The 17,618-nt window shown below is 57.6% G+C and overlaps 9 non-coding genes and 1 pseudogene across 9 annotated transcripts; all 10 read right to left on the reverse strand.

The window, feature by feature from the left end:
- Positions 1-132: 132 nt before the first annotated feature.
- On the reverse strand, positions 133-251 carry LOC145426318 (5S ribosomal RNA). The gene has a single exon (XR_013907027.1). It is a non-coding gene; the product is annotated as a 5S ribosomal RNA (ribosomal RNA).
- A 1,722-nt stretch (positions 252-1,973) lies between these two features.
- LOC145426977 (5S ribosomal RNA) lies at positions 1,974-2,092 on the reverse strand. The gene has a single exon (XR_013907700.1). It is a non-coding gene; the product is annotated as a 5S ribosomal RNA (ribosomal RNA).
- Positions 2,093-4,411: 2,319 nt separating this feature from the next.
- Positions 4,412-4,530, reverse strand: LOC145426847 (5S ribosomal RNA). Its single transcript, XR_013907567.1, has one exon. It is a non-coding gene; the product is annotated as a 5S ribosomal RNA (ribosomal RNA).
- Positions 4,531-7,047: 2,517 nt separating this feature from the next.
- Positions 7,048-7,166, reverse strand: LOC145427246 (5S ribosomal RNA). The gene has a single exon (XR_013907978.1). It is a non-coding gene; the product is annotated as a 5S ribosomal RNA (ribosomal RNA).
- A 978-nt stretch (positions 7,167-8,144) lies between these two features.
- Positions 8,145-8,263, reverse strand: LOC145426319 (5S ribosomal RNA). Its single transcript, XR_013907029.1, has one exon. It is a non-coding gene; the product is annotated as a 5S ribosomal RNA (ribosomal RNA).
- A 1,597-nt stretch (positions 8,264-9,860) lies between these two features.
- LOC145427249 (5S ribosomal RNA) lies at positions 9,861-9,979 on the reverse strand. The gene has a single exon (XR_013907981.1). It is a non-coding gene; the product is annotated as a 5S ribosomal RNA (ribosomal RNA).
- Positions 9,980-11,426: 1,447 nt separating this feature from the next.
- LOC145427155 (5S ribosomal RNA) lies at positions 11,427-11,545 on the reverse strand. Its single transcript, XR_013907880.1, has one exon. It is a non-coding gene; the product is annotated as a 5S ribosomal RNA (ribosomal RNA).
- Positions 11,546-14,140: 2,595 nt separating this feature from the next.
- On the reverse strand, positions 14,141-14,259 carry LOC145426973 (5S ribosomal RNA). Its single transcript, XR_013907696.1, has one exon. It is a non-coding gene; the product is annotated as a 5S ribosomal RNA (ribosomal RNA).
- Positions 14,260-16,096: 1,837 nt separating this feature from the next.
- LOC145427401 (5S ribosomal RNA) lies at positions 16,097-16,215 on the reverse strand (annotated as a pseudogene).
- Positions 16,216-17,150: 935 nt separating this feature from the next.
- On the reverse strand, positions 17,151-17,269 carry LOC145426721 (5S ribosomal RNA). The gene has a single exon (XR_013907436.1). It is a non-coding gene; the product is annotated as a 5S ribosomal RNA (ribosomal RNA).
- Between the last annotated feature and the right edge of the window lie 349 nt (positions 17,270-17,618).

Consider the following 17,618-nt stretch of genomic DNA (forward strand, 5'->3'; position numbering starts at 1 on the left):
TAGCAGCACAAGACATTGGAAAACAGCCAAAAGCAATGTCGTTAATGTGCCCTCATTAATGGGCAGCTGCTTTTGGTCTTTTAATACACCCCTTCTCTGGATCAAAAGAGGTTCAATGGCATGAAAATGAAAGGCTTACAGCACCAGGTATTCCCAGGCAGTCTCCCATCCAAGTACTAACCAAGCCCAGCCCTGCTTAGCTTCCGAGATCAGACGAGGTCGGGCGTGCTCAGGGTGGTATGGCCGTAAGCTGCTGGCCCCAGCACAATGTCTCAATTTATGGATTCAACTGATTAGGTGGCAAGTACCTGAAGTTACGAAGACAATCCTTTAACCATACCTGCATGTTTGCATAATACCCTAACCCAAAGGCTCAGTTTAGCATTTATCCAACAGCACAGGCCCTGGATTGTTGAAGATGGCCTCAGGAACCAGCACAGGGCCTGGTGTGTTGTACATCGCCACAGCTAGCAGCACAGGGCCTGGTTTGGTGAAGATGGCCTCGGCCAGAAGCGCAGGGCCTGGTGTGATGTGAGTGGCCTGAGCAAGAGCCACAGGCCCTGGTGTGGTGTACATGGCCTCAGCCAGAAGAAACAGGCACTGGTGTGGTGTAAGTGGCCTCAGCCAGCAGCCACAGGCCCTGGTGTGGTGTAAGTGGCCTCAGCCAGCAGCCACAGGCCCTGGTGTGGTGTAAGTGGCCTGAGCAAGAGCCACAGGCCCTGGTGTGGTGTAAGTGGCCTCAGCCAGCAGCCACAGGCCCTGGTGTGGTGTAAGGGGCCTCAATAGCAACTAATGCCCTGGTGTGGTGTAAGTGGCCTCAGCCAGCAGCCACAGGCCCTGGTGTGGTGTAAGTGGCCTCAGCCAGAGCCACAGGCCCTGGTGTGGTGTAAGTGGCCTCAGCCAGCAGCCACAGGCCCTGGTGTGGTGTAAGTGGCCTCAGCCAGCAGCCACAGGCCCTGGTGTGGTGTAAGTGGCCTGAGCAAGAGCCACAGGCCCTGGTGTGGTGTAAGTGGCCTCAGCCAGAAGCCACAGGCCCTGGTGTGGTGTAAGTGGCCTCAGCCAGCAGCCACAGGCCCTGGTGTGGTGTAAGTGGCCTCAGCCAGAGCCACAGGTCCTGGTGTGGTGTAAGTGGCCTCAGCCAGTGCCACAGGCCCTGGTGTGGTGTAAGTGGCCTGAGCAAGAGCCACAGACCCTGGTGTGGTGTAATTGGCCTCAATAGCAACTAATGCCCTGGTGTGGTGTAGGTGGCCTCAGCCAGCAGCCACAGGCCCTGGTGTGGTGTAATTGGCCTCAATAGCAACTAATGCCCTGGTGTGGTGTAAGTGGCCTCAGCCAGCAGCCACAGGCCCTGGTGTGGTGTAAGTGGCCTCAATAGCAACTAAGGCCCTGGTGTGGTGTAAGTGGCCTCATCCAGCAGCCACAGGCCTTGGTGTGGTGTAAGTCGCCTCATCCAGCAGCCACAGGCCCTGGTGTGGTGTAAGTGGCCTGAGCAAGAGCAACAGGCCCTGGTGTGGTGTAATTGGCCTCAATAGCAACTAAGGCCCTGGTGTGGTGTATGTGGCCTCAGCCAGCAGCCACAGGCCCTGGTGTGGTGTAAGTGGCCTCAGAAGCAAATAAGGCCGTGGTGTGGTGTATGTGGCCTCAGCCAGCAGCCACAGGCCCTGGTGTGGTGTAAGTAGCCTCAATAGCAACTAAGGCCCTGGTGTGGTGTAAGTGGCCTCAGCCAGAGCCACAGGCCCTGGTGTGGTGTAAGTGGCCTCAGCCAGAGCCACAGGCCCTGATGTGGTGTAAGTGGCCCCAGCCGGTCACTCAGGCCCTGGTGTGGTGTAGGTGGCATCAGCTAGCAGCACAAGACATTGGAAAACAGCCAAAAGCAGTGTCGTTAATGTGCCCTCATTAATGGGCAGCTGCTTTTGGTCTTTTAATACACCCCTTCTCTGGATCAAAAGCGGTTCAATGACATGAAAATGAAAGGCTTACAGCACCAGGTATTCCCAGGCAGTCTCCCATCCAAGTACTAACCAAGCCCAGCCCTGCTTAGCTTCCGAAATCAGACGAGGTCGGGCGTGCTCAGGGTGGTATGGCCGTAAGCTGCTGGCCCCAGCACAATGTCTCAATTTATGGATTCAACTGATTAGGTGGCAAGTACCTGAAGTTACGAAGACAATCCTATAACCATACCTGCATGTTTGCATAATACCCTAACCCAAAGGCTCAGTTTGGCATTTATCCAACAGCACAGGCCCTGGATTGTTGAAGATGGCTTCTGGAACCAGCACAGGGCCTGGTGTGTTGTACATGGCCACAGCTAGCAGCACAGGGCCTGGTTGGGTGAAGATGGCCTCGGCCAGAAGCACAGGGTCTGGTGTGATATGAGTGGCCTGAGCAAGAGCCACAGGCCCTGGTGTGGTGTAAGTGCCCTCAGCCAGCAGCCACAGGCCCTGGTGTGGTGTAAGTGGCCTCAGCCAGCAGCCACAGGCCCTGGTGTGGTGTAAGTGGCCTCAGCCAGTGCCACAGGCCCTGGTGTGGTGTAATTGGCCTCAATAGCAACTAAGTCCCTGGTGTGGTGTATGTGGCCTCAGCCAGCAGCCACAGGCCCTGGTGTGGTGTACATGGCCACAGCCAGCAGCCACAGGCCCTGGTGTGGTGTAAGTGGCCTCAATAGCAACTAAGGCCCTGGTGTGGTGTAAGTGGCCTCAGCCAGCAGCCACAGGCCTTGGTGTGGTGTAAGTCGCCTCATCCAGCAGCCACAGGCCTTGGTGTGGTGTAAGTGGCCTGAGCCAGTGCCAAAGGCCCTGGTGTGGTGTAAGTGGCCTCAGCCAGCAGCCACAGGCCCTGGTGTGGTGTAAGTGGCCTGAGCCAGTGCCAAAGGCCCTGGTGTGGTGTAAGTGGCCTCAGCGAGCAGCCACAGGCCCTGGTGTGGTGTAAGTGGCCTCAGCCAGAGCCACAGGCCCTGGTGTAGTGTAAGTGGCCTCAGCCAGTGCCACAGCCCCTGGTGTGGTGTAAGTGGCCTGAGCAAGAGCCACAGACCCTGGTGTGGTGTAATTGGCCTCAATAGCAACTAAGGCCCTGGTGTGGTGTAAGTGGCCTCAGCCAGCAGCCACAGGCCCTGGTGTGGTGTAAGTGGCCTCAGCCAGTGCCACAGGCCCTGGTGTGGTGTAAGTGGCCTCAATAGCAACTAATGCCCTGGTGTGGTGTAAGTGGCCTCAGCCAGCAGCCACAGGCACTGGTGTGGTGTAAGTGGCCTCAGCCAGCAGCCACAGGCCCTGGTGTGGTGTAAGTGGCCTCAGCCAGCAGCCACAGGCCCTGGTGTGGTGTAAGTGGCCTGAGCCAGCAGCCACAGGCCCTGGTGTGGTGTAAGTGGCCTCAGCCAGAAGCCACAGGCACTGGTGTGGTGTAAGTGCCCTCAGCCAGCAGCCACAGGCCCTGGTGTGGTGTAAGTGACCTCAGCCAGCAGCCACAGGCCCTGGTGTGGTGTAAGTGGCCTCAATAGCAACTAATGCCCTGGTGTGGTGTAAGTGGCCTCAGCCAGCAGCCACAGGCCCTGGTGTGGTGTAAGTGCCCTCAGCCAGCAGCCACAGGCCCTGGTGTGGTGTAAGTGGCCTCAGCCAGCAGCCACAGGCCCTGGTGTGGTGTAAGTGGCCTCAGCCAGCAGCCACAGGCCCTGGTGTGGTGTAAGTGGCCTGAGCAAGAGCCACAGGCCCTGGTGTGGTGTAAGTGGCCTCAGCCAGAAGCCACAGGCACTGGTGTGGTGTAAGTGCCCTCAGCCAGCAGCCACAGGCCCTGGTGTGGTGTAAGTGACCTCAGCCAGCAGCCACAGGCCCTGGTGTGGTGTAAGTGGCCTCAGCCAGCAGCCACAGGCCCTGGTGTGGTGTAAGTGGCCTCAGCCAGTGCCACAGGCCCTGGTGTGGTGTAAGTGGCCTGAGCAAGAGTCACAGACCCTGGTGTGGTGTAATTGGCCTCAATAGCAACTAATGCCCTGGTGTGGTGTAGGTGGCCTCAGCCAGCAGCCACAGGCCCTGGTGTGGTGTAAGTGGCCTCAGCCAGTGCCACAGGCCCTGGTGTGGTGTAAGTGGCCTGAGCAAGAGCCACAGACCCTGGTGTGGTGTAATTGGCCTCAATAGCAACTAATGCCCTGGTGTGGTGTAAGTGGCCTCAGCCAGCAGCCACAGGCCCTGGTGTGGTGTAAGTGGCCTCAGCCAGTAGCCACAGGCCCTGATGTGGTGTAAGTGGCCCCAGCCGGTCACTCAGGCCCTGGTGTGGTGTAGGTGGCATCAGCTAGCAGCACAAGACATTGGAAAACAGCCAAAAGCAATGTCGTTAATGTGCCCTCATTAATGGGCAGCTGCTTTTGGTCTTTTAATACACCCCTTCTCTGGATCAAAAGCGGTTCAATGACATGAAAAAGAAAGGTTTACAGCACCAGGTATTCCCAGGTAGTCTCCCATCCAAGTACTAACCAAGCCCAGCCCTGCTTAGCTTCCGAGATCAGACGAGGTCGGGCGTGCTCAGGGTGGTATGGCCGTAAGCTGCTGGCCCCAGCACAATGTCTCAATTTATGGATTCAAGTGATTAGGTGGCAAATAACTGAAGTTACGAAGACAATCCTATAACCATAACTGCATGTTTGCATAATACCCTAACCCAAAGGCTCAGTTTGGCATTTATCCAACAGCACAGGCCCTGGATTGTTGAAGATGGCTTCTGGAACCAGCACAGGGCCTGGTGTGTTGTACATGGCCACAGCTAGCAGCACAGGGCCTGGTTGGGTGAAGATGGCCTCGGCCAGAAGCACAGGGTCTGGTGTGATATGAGTGGCCTGAGCAAGAGCCACAGGCCCTGGTGTGGTGTAAGTGCCCTCAGCCAGCAGCCACAGGCCCTGGTGTGGTGTAAGTGGCCTCAGCCAGCAGCCACAGGCCCTGGTGTGGTGTAAGTGGCCTCAGCCAGCAGCCACGGGCCCTGGTGTGGTGTAATTGGCCTCAATAGCAACTAAGGCCCTGGTGTGGTGTATGTGGCCTCAGCCAGCAGCCACAGGCCCTGGTGTGGTGTACATGGCCACAGCCAGCAGCCACAGGCCCTGGTGTGGTGTAAGTGGCCTCAATAGCAACTAAGGCCCTGGTGTGGTGTAAGTGGCCTCAGCCAGCAGCCACAGGCCTTGGTGTGGTGTAAGTCGCCTCATCCAGCAGCCACAGGCCCTGGTGTGGTGTAAGTGGCCTCAGCCAGCAGCCACAGGCCCTGGTGTGGTGTAAGTGGCCTCAGCCAGCAGCCACAGGCCCTGGTGTGGTGTAAGTGGCCTCAGCCAGAGCCACAGGCCCTGGTGTAGTGTAAGTGGCCTCAGCCAGTGCCACAGCCCCTGGTGTGGTGTAAGTGGCCTGAGCAAGAGCCACAGACCCTGGTGTGGTGTAATTGGCCTCAATAGCAACTAAGGCCCTGGTGTGATGTAGGTGGCCTCAGCCAGCAGCCACAGGCCCTGGTGTGGTGTAAGTGGCCTCAGCCAGTGCCACAGGCCCTGGTGTGGTGTAAGGGGCCTCAATAGCAACTAATGCCCTGGTGTGGTGTAAGTGGCCTCAGCCAGCAGCCACAGGCACTGGTGTGGTGTAAGTGGCCTCAGCCAGCAGCCACAGGCCCTGGTGTGGTGTAAGTGGCCTCAGCCAGCAGCCACAGGCCCTGGTGTGGTGTAGGTGGCCTCAGCCAGCAGCCACAGGCCCTGGTGTGGTGTAAGTGGCCTCAGCCAGCAGCCACAGGCCCTGGTGTGGTGTAAGTGGCCTGAGCAAGAGCCACAGACCCTGGTGTGGTGTAATTGGCCTCAATAGCAACTAATGCCCTGGTGTGGTGTAAGTGGCCTCAGCCAGCAGCCACAGGCCCTGGTGTGGTGTAAGTGGCCTCAGCCAGCAGCCACAGGCCCTGGTGTGGTGTAAGTGGCCTCAGCCAGCAGCCACAGGCCCTGGTGTGGTGTAGGTGGCCTCAGCCAGCAGCCACAGGCCCTGGTGTGGTGTAGGTGGCCTCAGCCAGCAGCCACAGGCCCTGGTGTGGTGTAAGTGGCCTGAGCAAGAGCCACAGACCCTGGTGTGGTGTAATTGGCCTCAATAGCAACTAATGCCCTGGTGTGGTGTAAGTGGCCTCAGCCAGCAGCCACAGGCCCTGGTGTGGTGTAAGTGGCCTCAGCCAGCAGCCACAAGCACTGGTGTGGTGTAAGTGGCCTCAGCCAGCAGCCACAGGCCTTGGTGTGGTGTAAGTCGCCTCATCCAGCAGCCACAGGCCCTGGTGTGGTGTAAGTGGCCTCAGCCAGCAGCCACAGGCCCTGGTGTGGTGTAAGTGGCCTCAGCCAGTGCCACAGGCCCTGGTGTGGTGTAAGTGGCCTCAGCCAGCAGCCACAGGCCCTGGTGTGGTGTAAGTGGCCTCAGCCAGTGCCACAGCCCCTGGTGTGGTGTAAGTGGCCTGAGCAAGAGCCACAGACCCTGGTGTGGTGTAATTGGCCTCAATAGCAACTAAGGCCCTGGTGTGGTGTAGGTGGCCTCAGCCAGCAGCCACAGGCCCTGGTGTGGTGTAAGTGGCCTCAGCCAGCAGCCACAGGCCCTGGTGTGGTGTAAGTGGCCTCAATAGCAACTAATGCCCTGGTGTGGTGTAAGTGGCCTCAGCCAGCAGCCACAGGCCCTGGTGTGGTGTAAGTGGCCTGAGCAAGAGCCACAGACCCTGGTGTGGTGTAATTGGCCTCAATAGCAACTAAGGCCCTGGTGTGGTGTAGGTGGCCTCAGCCAGCAGCCACAGGCCCTGGTGTGGTGTAAGTGGCCTCAGCCAGCAGCCACAGGCCCTGGTGTGGTGTAAGTGGCCTCAGCCAGCAGCCACAGGCCCTGATGTGGTGTAAGTGGCCCCAGCCGGTCACTCAGGCCCTGGTGTGGTGTAGGTGGCATCAGCTAGCAGCACAAGACATTGGAAAACAGCCAAAAGCAATGTCGTTAATGTGCCCTCATTAATGGGCAACTGCTTTTGGTCTTTTAATACACCCCTTCTCTGGATCAAAAGCGGTTCAATGGCATGAAAATGAAAGGCTTACAGCACCAGGTATTCCCAGGCAGTCTCCCATCCAAGTACTAACCAAGACCAGCCCTGCTTAGCCTCCGAGATCAGACGAGGTCGGGCGTGCTCAGGGTGGTATGGCCGTAAGCTGCTGGCCCCAGCACAATGTCTCAATTTATGGATTCAACTGATTAGGTGGCAAGTACCTGAAGTTACGAAGACAATCCTTTAACCATACCTGCATGTTTGCATAATACCCTAACCCAAAGGCTCAGTTTAGCATTTATCCAACAGCACAGGCCCTGGATTGTTGAAGATGGCCTCAGGAACCAGCACAGGGCCTGGTGTGTTGTACATGGCCACAGCTAGCAGCACAGGGCCTGGTTTGGTGAAGATGGCCTCGGCCAGAAGCGCAGGGCCTGGTGTGATGTGAGTGGCCTGAGCAAGAGCCACAGGCCCTGGTGTGGTGTAAGTGGCCTCAGCCAGAAGAAACAGGCACTGGTGTGGTGTAAGTGGCCTCAGCCAGCAGCCACAGGCCCTGGTGTGGTGTAAGTGGCCTCAGCCAGCTGCCACAGGCCCTGGTGTGGTGTAAGTGGCCTCAGCCAGCAGCCACAGGCCCTGGTGTGGTGTAAGTGGCCTCAGCCAGAGCCACAGGCCCTGGTGTGGTGTAAGTGGCCTCAGCCAGTGCCACAGGCCCTGGTGTGGTGTAAGTGGCCTGAGCAAGAGCCACAGACCCTGGTGTGGTGTAATTGGCCTCAATAGCAAGTAAGGCCCTGGTATGGTGTAGGTGGCCTCAGCCAGCAGCCACAGGCCCTGGTGTGGTGTAAGTGGCCTCAATAGCAACTAATGCCCTGGTTTGGTGTAGGTGGCCTCAGCCAGCAGCCACAGGCCCTGGTGTGGTGTAAGTGGCCTCAGCCAGCAGCCACAGGCCCTGATGTGGTGTAAGTGGCCCCAGCCGGTCACTCAGGCCCTGGTGTGGTGTAGGTGGCATCAGCTAGCAGCACAAGACATTGGAAAACAGCCAAAAGCAATGTCGTTAATGTGCCCTCATTAATGGGCAGCTGCTTTTGGTCTTTTAATACACCCCTTCTCTGGATCAAAAGCGGTTCAATGACATGTAAATGAAAGGCTTACAGCACCAGGTATTCCCAGGCAGTCTCCCATCCAAGTACTAACCAAGCCCAGCCCTGCTTAGCTTCCGAGATCAGACGAGGTCGGGCGTGCTCAGGGTGGTATGGCCGTAAGCTGCTGGCCCCAGCACAATGTCTCAATTTATGGATTCAACTGATTAGGTGGCAAGTACCTGAAGTTACGAAGACAATCCTTTAACCATACCTGCATGTTTGCATAATACCCTAACCCAAAGGCTCAGTTTAGCATTTATCTAACAGCACAGGCCCTGGATTGTTGAAGATGGCCTCAGGAACCAGCACAGGGCCTGGTGTGTTGTACATGGCCACAGCAAGAAGCACAGGGCCTGGTTTGGTGAAGATGGCCTCGGCCAGAAGCACAGGGCCTGGTGTGATATGAGTGGCCTGAGCAAGAGCCACAGGCCCTGGTGTGGTGTAAGTGGCCTGAGCAAGAGCCACAGGCCCTGGTGTGGTGTAAGTGGTCTCAGCCAGCAGCCACAGGCCCTTGTGTGGTGTAAGTGGCCTCAGCCAGCAGCCACAGGCCCTTGTGTGGTGTAAGTGGCCTGAGCAAGAGCCACAGACCCTGGTGTGGTGTAATTGGTCTCAATAGCAACTAAGGCCCTGGTGTGGTGTAGGTGGCCTCAGCCAGCAGCCACAGGCCTTGGTGTGGTGTAAGTGGCCTCAGCCAGAGCCACAGGCCCTGATGTGGTGTAAGTGGCCTCAGCCAGCAGCCACAGGCCCTGGTGTGGTGTAAGTGGCCTGAGCAAGAGCCACAGGCCCTGGTGTGGAGTAAGTGGCCTGAGCAAGAGCCACAGGCCCTGGTGTGGTGTAAGTGGCCTGAGCAAGAGCCACAGGCCCTGGTGTGGTGTAAGTGGCCTCAGAAGCAAATAAGGCCCTGGTGTGGTGTAATTGGCCTCAATAGCAACTAAGGCCCTGGTGTGGTGTAAGTGGCCTCAGCCAGAGCCACAGGCCCTGGTGTGGTGTAAGTGGCCTCAGAAGCAAATAAGGCCGTGGTGTGGTGTAAGTGGCCTCAGCCAGAGCCACAGGCCCTGGTGTGGTGTAAGTGGCCTCAATAGCAACTAAGGCCCTGGTGTGGTGTAAGTGGCCTCAGCCAGAGCCACAGGTCCTGGTGTGGTGTAAGTGGCCTCAGCCAGTGCCACAGGCCCTGGTGTGGTGTAAGTGGCCTGAGCAAGAGCCACAGACCCTGGTGTGGTGTAATTGGCCTCAATAGCAACTAATGCCCTGGTGTGGTGTAGGTGGCCTCAGCCAGCAGCCACAGGCCGTGGTGTGGTGTAAGTGGCCTCAATAGCAACTAATGCCCTGGTGTGGTGTAAGTGGCCTCAGCCAGCAGCCACAGGCCCTGGTGTGGTGTAAGTGGCCTGAGCAAGAGCCACAGACCCTGGTGTGGTGTAATTGGCCTCAATAGCAACTAATGCCCTGGTGTGGTGTAGGTGGCCTCAGCCAGCAGCCACAGGCCCTGGTGTGGTGTAAGTGGCCTCAGCCAGCAACCACAGGCCCTGATGTGGTGTAAGTGGCCCCAGCCGGTCACTCAGGCCCTGGTGTGGTGTAAGTGGCATCAGCTAGCAGCACAAGACATTGGAAAACAGCCAAAAGCAATGTCGTTAATGTGCCCTCATTCATGGGCAGCTGCTTTTGGTCTTTTAATACACCCCTTCTCTGGATCAAAAGCGGTTCAATGACATGAAAATGAAAGGCTTACAGCACCAGGTATTCCAAGGAAGTCTCCCATCCAAGTACTAACCAAGCACAGCCCTGCTTAGCTTCCGAGATCAGACGAGGTCGGGCGTGCTCAGGGTGGTATGGCCGTAAGCTGCTGGCCACAGCACAATGTCTCAATTTATGGATTCAAGTGATTAGGTGGCAAGTACCTGAAGTTACGAAGACAATCCTATAACCATACCTGCATGTTTGCATAATACCCTAACCCAAAGGCTCAGTTTAGCATTTATCCAACAGCACAGGCCCTGGATTGTTGAAGATGGCCTCAGGAACCAGAACAGGGCCTGGTGTGTTGTACATGGCCACAGCTAGCAGCACAGGGCCTGGTTTGGTGAAGATGGCCTCGGCCAGAAGCACAGGGCCTGGTGTGATATGAGTGGCCTGAGCAAGAGCCACAGGCCCTGGTGTGGAGTAAGTGGCCTGAGCAAGAGCCACAGGCCCTGGTGTGGTGTAAGTGGCCTGAGCAAGAGCAACAGGCCCTGGTGTGGTGTATGTGGCCTCAGCCAGCAGCCACAGGCCCTGGTGTGGTGTAAGTGGCCTCAGAAGCAAATAAGGCCGTGGTGTGGTGTATGTGGCCTCAGCCAGCAGCCACAGGCCCTGGTGTGGTGTAAGTAGCCTCAATAGCAACTAAGGCCCTGGTGTGGTGTAAGTGGCCTCAGCCAGAGCCACAGGCCCTGGTGTGGTGTAAGTGGCCTCAGCCAGCAGCCACAGGCCCTGGTGTGGTGTAAGTGGCCTCAGCCAGCAGCCACAGGCCCTGGTGTGGTGTAAGTGGCCTGAGCAAGAGCCACAGGCCCTGGTGTGGTGTAAGTGGCCTCAGCCAGAAGCCACAGGCCCTGGTGTGGTGTAAGTGGCCTCAGCCAGCAGCCACAGGCCCTGGTGTGGTGTAAGTGGCCTCAGCCAGAGCCACAGGTCCTGGTGTGGTGTAAGTGGCCTCAGCCAGTGCCACAGGCCCTGGTGTGGTGTAAGTGGCCTGAGCAAGAGCCACAGACCCTGGTGTGGTGTAATTGGCCTCAATAGCAACTAATGCCCTGGTGTGGTGTAGGTGGCCTCAGCCAGCAGCCACAGGCCCTGGTGTGGTGTAAGTGGCCTCAATAGCAACTAATGCCCTGGTGTGGTGTAAGTGGCCTCAGCCAGCAGCCACAGGCCCTGGTGTGGTGTAAGTGGCCTGAGCAAGAGCCACAGACCCTGGTGTGGTGTAATTGGCCTCAATAGCAACTAAGGCCCTGGTGTGGTGTAGGTGGCCTCAGCCAGCAGCCACAGGCCCTGGTGTGGTGTAAGTGGCCTCAGCCAGCAGCCACAGGCCCTGGTGTGGTGTAAGTGGCCTCAGCCAGCAGCCACAGGCCCTGATGTGGTGTAAGTGGCCCCAGCCGGTCACTCAGGCCCTGGTGTGGTGTAGGTGGCATCAGCTAGCAGCACAAGACATTGGAAAACAGCCAAAAGCAGTGTCGTTAATGTGCCCTCATTAATGGGCAGCTGCTTTTGGTCTTTTAATACACCCCTTCTCTGGATCAAAAGCGGTTCAATGACATGAAAAAGAAAGGTTTACAGCACCAGGTATTCCCAGGTAGTCTCCCATCCAAGTACTAACCAAGCCCAGCCCTGCTTAGCTTCCGAGATCAGACGAGGTCGGGCGTGCTCAGGGTGGCATGGCCGTAAGCTGCTGGCCCCAGCACAATGTCTCAATTTATGGATTCAAGTGATTAGGTGGCAAATACCTGAAGTTACGAAGACAATCCTATAACCATAACTGCATGTTTGCATAATACCCTAACCCAAAGGCTCAGTTTGGCATTTATCCAACAGCACAGGCCCTGGATTGTTGAAGATGGCTTCTGGAACCAGCACAGGGCCTGGTGTGTTGTACATGGCCACAGCTAGCAGCACAGGGCCTGGTTGGGTGAAGATGGCCTCGGCCAGAAGCACAGGGTCTGGTGTGATATGAGTGGCCTGAGCAAGAGCCACAGGCCCTGGTGTGGTGTAAGTGCCCTCAGCCAGCAGCCACAGGCCCTGGTGTGGTGTAAGTGGCCTCAGCCAGCAGCCACAGGCCCTGGTGTGGTGTAAGTGGCCTCAGCCAGCAGCCACGGGCCCTGGTGTGGTGTAATTGGCCTCAATAGCAACTAAGGCCCTGGTGTGGTGTATGTGGCCTCAGCCAGCAGCCACAGGCCCTGGTGTGGTGTACATGGCCACAGCCAGCAGCCACAGGCCCTGGTGTGGTGTAAGTGGCCTCAATAGCAACTAAGGCCCTGGTGTGGTGTAAGTGGCCTCAGCCAGCAGCCACAGGCCTTGGTGTGGTGTAAGTCGCCTCATCCAGCAGCCACAGGCCCTGGTGTGGTGTAAGTGGCCTCAGCCAGCAGCCACAGGCCCTGGTGTGGTGTAAGTGGCCTCAGCCAGTGCCACAGGCCCTGGTGTGGTGTAAGTGGCCTCAGCCAGCAGCCACAGGCCCTGGTGTGGTGTAAGTGGCCTCAGCCAGAGCCACAGGCCCTGGTGTAGTGTAAGTGGCCTCAGCCAGTGCCACAGCCCCTGGTGTGGTGTAAGTGGCCTGAGCAAGAGCCACAGACCCTGGTGTGGTGTAATTGGCCTCAATAGCAACTAAGGCCCTGGTGTGATGTAGGTGGCCTCAGCCAGCAGCCACAGGCCCTGGTGTGGTGTAAGTGGCCTCAGCCAGTGCCACAGGCCCTGGTGTGGTGTAAGGGGCCTCAATAGCAACTAATGCCCTGGTGTGGTGTAAGTGGCCTCAGCCAGCAGCCACAGGCACTGGTGTGGTGTAAGTGGCCTCAGCCAGCAGCCACAGGCCCTGGTGTGGTGTAAGTGGCCTCAGCCAGCAGCCACAGGCCCTGGTGTGGTGTAGGTGGCCTCAGCCAGCAGCCACAGGCCCTGGTGTGGTGTAAGTGGCCTCAGCCAGCAGCCACAGGCCCTGGTGTGGTGTAAGTGGCCTGAGCAAGAGCCACAGACCCTGGTGTGGTGTAATTGGCCTCAATAGCAACTAATGCCCTGGTGTGGTGTAAGTGGCCTCAGCCAGCAGCCACAGGCCCTGGTGTGGTGTAAGTGGCCTCAGCCAGCAGCCACAGGCCCTGGTGTGGTGTAAGTGGCCTCAGCCAGCAGCCACAGGCCCTGGTGTGGTGTAGGTGGCCTCAGCCAGCAGCCACAGGCCCTGGTGTGGTGTAGGTGGCCTCAGCCAGCAGCCACAGGCCCTGGTGTGGTGTAAGTGGCCTGAGCAAGAGCCACAGACCCTGGTGTGGTGTAAGTGGCCTCAATAGCAACTAATGCCCTGGTGTGGTGTAAGTGGCCTCAGCCAGCAGCCACAGGCCCTGGTGTGGTGTAAGTGGCCTCAGCCAGCAGCCACAAGCACTGGTGTGGTGTAAGTGGCCTCAGCCAGCAGCCACAGGCCTTGGTGTGGTGTAAGTCGCCTCATCCAGCAGCCACAGGCCCTGGTGTGGTGTAAGTGGCCTCAGCCAGCAGACACAGGCCCTGGTGTGGTGTAAGTGGCCTCAGCCAGTGCCACAGGCCCTGGTGTGGTGTAAGTGGCCTCAGCCAGCAGCCACAGGCCCTGGTGTGGTGTAAGTGGCCTCAGCCAGAGCCACAGGCCCTGGTGTGGTGTAAGTGGCCTCAGCCAGTGCCACAGCCCCTGGTGTGGTGTAAGTGGCCTGAGCAAGAGCCACAGACCCTGGTGTGGTGTAATTGGCCTCAATAGCAACTAAGGCCCTGGTGTGGTGTAGGTGGCCTCAGCCAGCAGCCACAGGCCCTGGTGTGGTGTAAGTGGCCTCAGCCAGCAGCCACAGGCCCTGGTGTGGTGTAAGTGGCCTCAATAGCAACTAATGCCCTGGTGTGGTGTAAGTGGCCTCAGCCAGCAGCCACAGGCCCTGGTGTGGTGTAAGTGGCCTGAGCAAGAGCCACAGACCCTGGTGTGGTGTAATTGGCCTCAATAGCAACTAAGGCCCTGGTGTGGTGTAGGTGGCCTCAGCCAGCAGCCACAGGCCCTGGTGTGGTGTAAGTGGCCTCAGCCAGCAGCCACAGGCCCTGGTGTGGTGTAAGTGGCCTCAGCCAGCAGCCACAGGCCCTGATGTGGTGTAAGTGGCCCCAGCCGGTCACTCAGGCCCTGGTGTGGTGTAGGTGGCATCAGCTAGCAGCACAAGACATTGGAAAACAGCCAAAAGCAATGTCGTTAATGTGCCCTCATTAATGGGCAACTGCTTTTGGTCTTTTAATACACCCCTTCTCTGGATCAAAAGCGGTTCAATGGCATGAAAATGAAAGGCTTACAGCACCAGGTATTCCCAGGTAGTCTCCCATCCAAGTACTAACCAAGACCAGCCCTGCTTAGCTTCCGAGATCAGACGAGGTCGGGCGTGCTCAGGGTGGTATGGCCGTAAGCTGCTGGCCCCAGCACAATGTCTCAATTTATGGATTCAACTGATTAGGTGGCAAGTACCTGAAGTTACGAAGACAATCCTTTAACCATACCTGCATGTTTGCATAATACCCTAACCCAAAGGCTCAGTTTAGCATTTATCCAACAGCACAGGCCCTGGATTGTTGAAGATGGCCTCAGGAACCAGCACAGGGCCTGGTGTGTTGTACATGGCCACAGCTAGCAGCACAGGGCCTGGTTTGGTGAAGATGGCCTCGGCCAGAAGCGCAGGGCCTGGTGTGATGTGAGTGGCCTGAGCAAGAGCCACAGGCCCTGGTGTGGTGTAAGTGGCCTCAGCCAGAAGAAACAGGCACTGGTGTGGTGTAAGTGGCCTCAGCCAGCAGCCACAGGCCCTGGTGTGGTGTAAGTGGCCTCAGCCAGCAGCCACAGGCCCTGGTGTGGTGTAAGTGGCCTCAGCCAGCAGCCACAGGCCCTGGTGTGGTGTAAGTGGCCTCAGCCAGAGCCACAGGCCCTGGTGTGGTGTAAGTGGCCTCAGCCAGTGCCACAGGCCCTGGTGTGGTGTAAGTGGCCTGAGCAAGAGCCACAGACCCTGGTGTGGTGTAAGTGGCCTCAATAGCAACTAATGCCCTGGTGTGGTGTAGGTGGCCTCAGCCAGCAGCCACAGGCCCTGGTGTGGTGTAAGTGGCCTCAATAGCAACTAATGCCCTGGTTTGGTGTAAGTGGCCTCAGCCAGCAGCCACAGGCCCTTGTGTGGTGTAAGTGGCCTGAGCAAGAGCCACAGACCCTGGTGTGGTGTAATTGGCCTCAATAGCAACTAAGGCCCTGGTGTGGTGTAGGTGGCCTCAGCCAGCAGCCACAGGCCTTGGTGTGGTGTAAGTGGCCTCAGCCAGAGCCACAGGCCCTGATGTGGTGTAAGTGGCCTCAGCCAGCAGCCACAGGCCCTGGTGTGGTGTAAGTGGCCTGAGCAAGAGCCACAGGCCCTGGTGTGGAGTAAGTGGCCTGAGCAAGAGCCACAGGCCCTGGTGTGGTGTAAGTGGCCTGAGCAAGAGCCACAGGCCCTGGTGTTGTGTAAGTGGCCTCAGAAGCAAATAAGGCCCTGGTGTGGTGTAATTGGCCTCAATAGCAACTAAGGCCCTGGTGTGGTGTAAGTGGCCTCAGCCAGAGCCACAGGCCCTGGTGTGGTGTAAGTGGCCTCAGAAGCAAATAAGGCCGTGGTGTGGTGTAAGTGGCCTCAGCCAGAGCCACAGGCCCTGGTGTGGTGTAAGTGGCCTCAATAGCAACTAAGGCCCTGGTGTGGTGTAAGTGGCCTCAGCCAGAAGCCACAGGCACTGGTGTGGTGTAAGTGCCCTCAGCCAGCAGCCACAGGCCCTGGTGTGGTGTAAGTGGCCTCAGCCAGCAGCCACAGGCCCTGGTGTGGTGTAAGTGGCCTCAGCCAGCAGCCACAGGCCCTGGTGTGGTGCAAGTGGCCTCAGCCAGTGCCACAGGCCCTGGTGTGGTGTAAGTGGCCTCAGCAAGAGCCACAGACCCTGGTGTGGTGTAATTGGCCTCAATAGCAACTAATGCCCTGGTCTGGTGTAAGTGGCCTCAGCCAGCAGCCACAGGCCCTGGTGTGGTGTAAGTGGCCTCAGCCAGCAGCCACAGGCCCTGATGTGGTGTAAGTGGCCCCAGCCGGTCACTCAGGCCCTGGTGTGGTGTAGGTGGCATCAGCTAGCAGCACAAGACATTGGAAAACAGCCAAAAGCAATGTCGTTAATGTGCCCTCATTAATGGGCAGCTGCTTTTGGTCTTTTAATACACCCCTTCTCTGGATCAAAAGCGGTTCAAAGACATGAAAAAGAAAGGCTTACAGCACCAGGTATTCCAAGGAAGTCTCCCATCCAAGTACTAACCAAGCACAGCCCTGCTTAGCTTCCGAGATCAGACGTGGTCGGGCATGCTCAGGGTGGTATGGCCCTAAGCTGCTGGCCACAGCACAATGTCTCAATTTATGGATTCAAGTGATTAGGTGGCAAGTACCTGGAGTTACGAAGACAATCCTATAACCATACCTGCATGTTTGCATAATACCCTAACCCAAAGGCTCAGTTTAGCATTTATCCAACAGCACAGGCCCTGGATTGTTGAAGATGGCCTCAGGAACCAGAACAGGGCCTGGTGTGTTGTACATGGTCACAGCTAGCAGCACAGGGCCTGGTTTGGTGAAGATGGCCTCGGCCAGAAGCACAGGGCCTGGTGTGATATGAGTGGCCTGAGCAAGAGCCACAGGCCCTGGTGTGGAGTAAGTGGCCTGAGCAAGAGCCACAGGCCCTGGTGTGGTGTAAGTGGCCTCAGCCAGAGCCACAGGCCCTGGTGTGGTGTAAGTGGCCTCAGAAGCAAATAAGGCCGTGGTGTGGTGTAAGTGGCCTCAGCCAGAGCCACAGGCCCTGGTGTGGTGTAAGTGGCCTCAATAGCAACTAAGGCCCTGGTGTGGTGTAAGTGGCCTCATCCAGCAGCCACAGGCCTTGGTGTGGTGTAAGTCGCCTCATCCAGCAGCCACAGGCCCTGGTGTGGTGTAAGTGGCCTGAGCAAGAGCCACAGACCCTGGTGTGGTGTAATTGGCCTCAATAGCAAGTAAGGCCCTGGTGTGGTGTAGGTGGCCTCAGCCAGCAGCCACAGGCCCTGGTGTGGTGTAAGTGGCCTCAGCCAGCAACCACAGGCCCTGATGTGGTGTAAGTGGCCCCAGCCGGTCACTCAGGCCCTGGTGTGGTGTAAGTGGCATCAGCTAGCAGCACAAGACATTGGAAAACAGCCAAAAGCAATGTCGTTAATGTGCCCTCATTAATGGGCAGCTGCTTTTGGTCTTTTAATACACCCCTTCTCTGGATCAAAAGCGGTTCAATGACATGAAAATGAAAGGCTTACAGCACCAGGTATTCCAAGGAAGTCTCCCATCCAAGTACTAACCAAGCCCAGCCCTGCTTAGCTTCCGAGATCAGACGAGGTCGGGCGTGCTCAGGGTGGTATGGCCGTAAGCTGCTGGCCCCAGCACAATGTCTCAATTTATGGATTCAACTGATTAGGTGGCAAGTACCTGAAGTTACGAAGACAATCCTATAACCATACCTGCATGTTTGCATAATACCCTAACCCAAAGGCTCAGTTTAGCATTTATCCAACAGCACAGGCCCTGGATTGTTGAAGATGGCCTCAGGAACCAGAACAGGGCCTGGTGTGTTGTACATGGCCACAGCTAGCAGCACAGGGCCTGGTTTGGTGAAGATGGCCTCGGCCAGAAGCACAGGGCCTGGTGTGATATGAGTGGCCTGAGCAAGAGCCACAGGCCCTGGTGTGGAGTAAGTGGCCTGAGCAAGAGCCACAGGCCC

The sequence above is a fragment of the Astatotilapia calliptera genome, chromosome 3, assembly GCF_964374335.1.
Source record: "Astatotilapia calliptera chromosome 3, fAstCal68.1, whole genome shotgun sequence".
Lineage (NCBI taxonomy): Eukaryota > Metazoa > Chordata > Actinopteri > Cichliformes > Cichlidae > Astatotilapia > Astatotilapia calliptera.